Raw genomic sequence first — 6,236 nt, forward strand, 5'->3', positions numbered from 1 at the left:
TTGAGCAAAACTTGAATCAACCTATAATTGTTACAGTCAGGAATTGAGATTTAGTTGTGTTTTATAGAGTCACAAGGTTGAGTATTTTTTAATAACATGATGTGGCAGCACCTGGTGATGAAGCTGTGTATTCAGAACCCTCGTCACTGTCACGTGAACAGGGGGTTCGTTCGCTGGCTTTTCAGTATGTTCAGTAGCCAGTGCTCCTCACGATGACAGGAGCTTAGATCATTTATTCCTGACCAAGTACACGTTTAGTTCGAGTGTTGTTTCTAAACGCTCTACCTGCCTGGTCTCACTACATTGGTGACCCCGTCGATCCGAACCTTTTTTGGATCCGTTATAATGAACGCCGCATTCATACACTAATTTTGGTTTAGCAACTGTTCATTGGGGGGGTTGGAATTAGTTACAATTAGCTGACATTGGGTCTTCGTTCTAATTCCAAGGAAGAGAACAGACTCCCCAAAGACTGAAAGATGTTGTTGACAGTGGGACTGGCTGTGATGTCTCATTAGGCTAGTGAAATTTTCTGTTTTGATTATCAGTCCAGTTTAGTTTATTGTCACATGTACCGAGGTACAGTGAAAACCTTTTGTTGCTTATCTTACTGGGTGTGCACTTACCCCAAAAATGAACACAGAAACTGGGCCATTTAACCCTTTGTGCGTGTTCTGACATTTAGTGTTGCCATGACAAATTCGTCACCTATCTCCACCTATTTGCCTTTAGCCCATATCCCCTAATATCTTCAGTTGTCAAATATCCTACAACCGGAGATTTAACATTCACAACTAATCGTGATTTAATCAGCATTTGTTGAAAACACTCACATTTCTATCACTCTTTACAGGTAAAAGTGTCTCCGCTCCTGAGGGACATGCCTCTAATTGTTGAACTATGCCTGAAGATCTGAGACCCCTCCAGCAACGATTGCTTCTCTTTATCTGCCCTATGGGTTCCCCTTCAAACCTTCAAAGCATCAATCAAATCATCCATCTAAATTTTATGGAATACTACTAACATAGAAACATAGAAAATAAGTGCAGGAGTAGGCCATTCGGCCATTCAATATGATCATGGCTGATCATCCAACTCAGTATCCCATCCCTGCCTTCTCGCCATACCCCCTGATCCCTTTAGCGACAAGGGCCACAGCTGAGGGTGGCACAGCGGTAGAGTTGCTGCCTTACAGCGCTTGCAGCGCCGGAGACCCGGGTTTGATCCCGACCACGGGTGCTATCTGTATGGAGTTTGTACATTCTCCCCGTGACCGCGTGGGTTTTCTCCGAGAACTTTGGTTTCCTCCCACACTCCAAAGACGTTCAGGATTGCAGGTTAATTGCTTGGTGTATGTGTAAATTGTCCCTAGTGTGTGTAGGATGGTCTTAATGTGTGGGGATCGCTGGTTGGCGCAGACTCGGTGGGCTGAAGGGCCTGTTTCCACGCTGTATCTCTAAAACTAAAAACTACTCTAGTCAGCTTTGTCTCTCCGGACTTCCTAATGTTAATTTAAATTGTTCTCAGGTGAGGAATTAATTGCCTCACTTCATGATATCTTGGACAATCTTGTATCATCTTTGTTTATAATCATATTGCCTAGGGAGGTGGGGAAGGAATACTCTGCCCACCTTTTTACAGTGCAGTAATAGCATTGTAGTTCAGGATAGCTTTTTTGAGCATGAACCCTCTGGAATCAATGCTTTAATAATTTATCTACAGACACACTCAGAATTCAACTTACGGCACCTGCAGTTAACTTTTGATCTAACCGCAAAGTATCATATAAATTTTTCTCTTGGTGATTACAAATAGCTCATGAATAAAATATATTAGACAGAAATGAAAAACGTACATTATCAGCAAAATAAATGTTTCTTGTGCATGACTCCCCTTCCCAACATCTTTGTATTACACCTCCCGCTGCACAATTCCAGTAATTTCCATCTGTTATTGTCTTTCCACGTTTGCTTACTATACATTCTATCATAGACATAAAAGGCTGGAGTAACTCAGCGGGACAGGCAGCATCTCTGGATCGAAGGAATGGGTGACGTTTCGGGTCGAGATCCTTCTTCAGCTATTCCTTTCCTTCGTTCGCCCATTCCTTCTATCCAGAGATGCCGCCTTTCCCGCTGAGTTACTCCAGCATCCAGGTTTCCTCCAGTAAACCAGCATCTGTAGTTCCTTCCTATACATTCTTCCATGATAGGTTGTACAGTAAAGCTAGCTTTAGGAATTATAGATGCTGAAATACTGCATATTTATATATTATGTATATATTAAAAGTGAGCAAGTGTGAGATGCTGCACTTTGGGAGGTTGGATGTAAGGGGAAAGTATACAGTTAATGGCACAGTTAATATAACAGCATTGATATACAGGGGGATCTTGGGGGTCCATGTCAATGGGTCCCTGAAAGTGGCAATGCAGGGAGCGGTGAAGATAATGTATGGTATGCTTGCCTTCATCGTTTGGGACATTGAGCATAAGAGTCAGGAAGTCATGGTGCTTTATAGGACATCCGTATTTGGAGCATTGTCTGCAGTTCTGGTCATCCCATTACAGGAAGGATGTGGCGGCTTTGAAGAGGTTTACCAGAATACTGCCTGGATTAGAGGATTTTAGTCATTTCCCATGTGGTTCTATTATCTGCAATATCCCATGTCTTATTAAATTTTGGATTGGTGAAAAAAATGGATGAAAGCAAATATTTCCAGAATGTTGTTATTTGTTGATTGAACGATTGTGACCATGTTGTCACATCGTGGCAGCAGAGACAGTGTGATGGATCCTGGGATGGCTGAGACTCGGCTTGTACTCGCTAGAATTTAGAAGATTGAGGGGGGATCTTATAGAAACATACAAAATTCTTAAGGGGTTGGACAGGCTAGATGCAGGAAGCTTGTTCCCGATGTTGGGGAAGTCCAGAACAAGGGGTCACAGTTTAAGGATAAGGGGGAAGTCTTTTAGGACCGAGATGAGAAAAACATTTTTTACACAGAGAGTGGTGAATCTGTGGAATTCTCTGCCACACAAGGTAGTTGAGGCCAGTTCATTGACTATATTTAAGAAGGAGTTAGATGTGGCCCTTGTGGCTAAAGGGATCAGGGGGTATGGAGAGAAGGCAGGTACGGGATACTGAGTTGGATGATCAGCCATGATCATATTGAATGGCGGTGCAGGCTCAAAGGGCCGAATGGCCTATTCCTGCACCTAATTTCTATGTTTCTATGTCTAATCCGGGGAATGCAGCCAAAGGAAGAATCTATTTGAAAGGTCAAATGCGTAACTGGAAATGAGAAAACATATACTCTGTGAGTGAACTTTACAACAAACATAAGGCGAAGCTATATTGGAAGAACATGATTGGATTTTCCAATTTTAAACAAATTCCAGCTTCCCGCCTTATACGATCTCCACATCTGATAACATCTCAGAAGATGCAGGAATCTAAGATTCAGGTTTTCCAAAAGGTCTCAAAATGAAAAGATTATTACAATTATCTAGAATAAAGCAAATATTGGGTTTATCGAGTCAATGTTATGATTTATTTAACAAATAGGTGACTAACCTCAACTCTGTAGTGAACTTAATGGAGGAAGGAAGGAAGGCGAATGAAAGGGATTTCAAACTAATTCAACATTATTTAATTTGTTTGCTTTCTTTATGACTAAATCTTGTTGCCTGTTCTTTAAGTCTTTATGTTCTGAAATCCTTGCTTCACCGTGTTACTCAAATTTGATTTGCACTTTTTAAGATTTGTCCATTGTGAGTTAATAAACCACCAATGTCTCAGAGTCTTTTTACTTCTCCCTGTCTTGTATAATTGATGTGATTTATGTTTGTGTGTGTTGTCTGCGTCTCTGTGCCTGTGATGCTGCTGCAAGCAAGATTTGCATTGTACCTGTTCCTCACCAAACTAAGCATGTGACAATAAACTTGACTCGTATTAGTTTCAGTTTTCAGTTTAGTTTTGCAGATACAGCATGGAAACAAATGCTTTGGCCCAGGAGTCCATGCCACCCATCGATCACCCGTACGCACAAGTCCTTTGTTATCCCACTTCCCCATCCACTCCCTACACGTTAGGGGCAATTGTACAGAGGCCAATTAAGCTACAAACCCGCAGGTCCTTGCAATGTAGGAGGAAACTGGAGCAGCCAGAAGGTACTTAACCAGTCACAGGGAGAGCATTCAAACTCAAACAAGGACAGCACCCGAGATTAGGGTGGGACCTAGGTCTCTGGCGCTGTGAGGCAACAAATCTACCAGCTGCGTCACTGTGCTACCCAGCGCCTTGAAATTTTAAGCTTAATTCTACAGGATATTTGCACATTAAGAAGTGTTTTGCAGACGGCAATTGGAAAAGTGTGATGCAAATAGTGCATACTTAATGCAATAATTATAAACACTGAACATTTACGATGCATAAGAAAGCCTCTTGGCTCATTGTGCCCATAACAGTCAAAGAAGAATTCCCCAGCGTCAGGTTCACAGTCCACCAGGTCAAGAATCTTCAGGTATATATTCAAGTATGTTTTCAATGTTATGAAGGTTTCTTCCTCTTACCACCCTTTCCAGCAGTGATATCCAGACCCCTTACCTTTGGATGAATAATCTTTTTGCTCATAGTCCTTCTAATCCTAATAACCGTTAGTTCATTAGATAGTCAGTTTCTGACTCCTCTGCCAAGGGAAATAGATCCAATTTCCCACCAAGTCCGCGCCGACCAGCAATCAGCCCGTACATTAGTACTATCCTGCCCACCAAGGACAATTTACAATATTTTTACAGAAGCCAATTAACTTACAAACCTATACGTGTTTGGAGTGTGAGAGGAAATCTGGGGAAAACCCCACACAGTCTCAGGGAGAACATACAACTCCATACAGACAGCACCTGTAGTCGGGATCGAACCGAGTTCTCTGGCACTGTAAGGCAGCAACATCTACTGCAGCTCCACGGTACCACCCAGCTTCTAAAGTCCATAGATTTTTGAAGACTGGACTGAAGCAAATATGACCACACTATCTTTGACGAAAGGGGGAGCAGAAACAGTCAAGTATTGACGTGCTCGCCTGACAGTAGTAGTTGCGGGAATGCTGAAATCTATTATAAACGATGCGATCTCAAGACACTCATAAAACAATATTGTGATTGAGTAGGATCAACATAGATTTATCCATTGGAAATCATGTTTAACTAACATATTAGAGCTCTTTGAAGGTACCGTGTGGGTAATAGACTAGATAAGGAGAGAACCAGTGGATGTATTCTTCAATGGAAATGCTTAATATGTTTTTAAGTGTTGGAAGACTGGATAATGTTAACTTTCAAAGGGCCTGAATGCCCTTATACATGTCAGTGAAGGATAACATGCATGCAATGAAGAGGATAAATGGTATGTGGACTTTACTGCATAGGATTTAAATGCAGAGAAAAGATGTCTTAATGCAATTCTGGGATCACATCTGGTATATTATATACAAATTTGAACTCCGCTCCTTCAAAAACAAAATAGAGGAAGTGTACTGACGATTCACCTTTGAGGCACCTGAATGAAGGGTCCCATCATATGAGTAGATTATTGCCTCCATTTAGAGTTTGGAAGAATTAGAGAAAACCCTATTGAAACACACAAAATTCTTCGAAGCCTTGACAGGGGAGATGGTGAGAAGATGTTTTACTTCCCAAGAACTTGATCTTGGGGGTCACAGACACAGTATAAGGAGTAGACCATGAGAACTGCAATGAGGAGACATTACAGCGGATAGTTAATCTTTGAATTCTCTATCTATGATGCTCTGGAATTAACGTTATTGATGATTGCTGGCCATATGCCACAATTGAGACTGCTCTCACCCCAACCATAGACTGTTTATCCTCCTACCATCCGGGAGGCGCTACAGGTCTCTCCGTTGCCGGACCAGCAGGTCCAGGAACAGCTTCTTCCCTGCGGCTGTCACACTACTCAACAATGTACCTCGATGATTGCCAATCACCCCCCCCCCCCCGGACACTCCTCCCACCAGGAATAAAATATAACTGTATGCATGTAAATAGATGTATTTATTACTCATATTCTATGTCGCTCTTCCAGGGAGATGCTAACTGCATTTCGTTGTCTCTGTACTGTACACTGACAATGACAATTAAAGTTGAATCGGAATCTGAATCTGAATCTGAGCTTGTTCAAAAGGGAACTGCAGATGCTGGAATATCGAAGGTACACAA

The sequence above is a fragment of the Amblyraja radiata genome, chromosome 16, assembly GCF_010909765.2.
Source record: "Amblyraja radiata isolate CabotCenter1 chromosome 16, sAmbRad1.1.pri, whole genome shotgun sequence".
Taxonomy (NCBI): Eukaryota; Metazoa; Chordata; class Chondrichthyes; order Rajiformes; family Rajidae; genus Amblyraja; species Amblyraja radiata.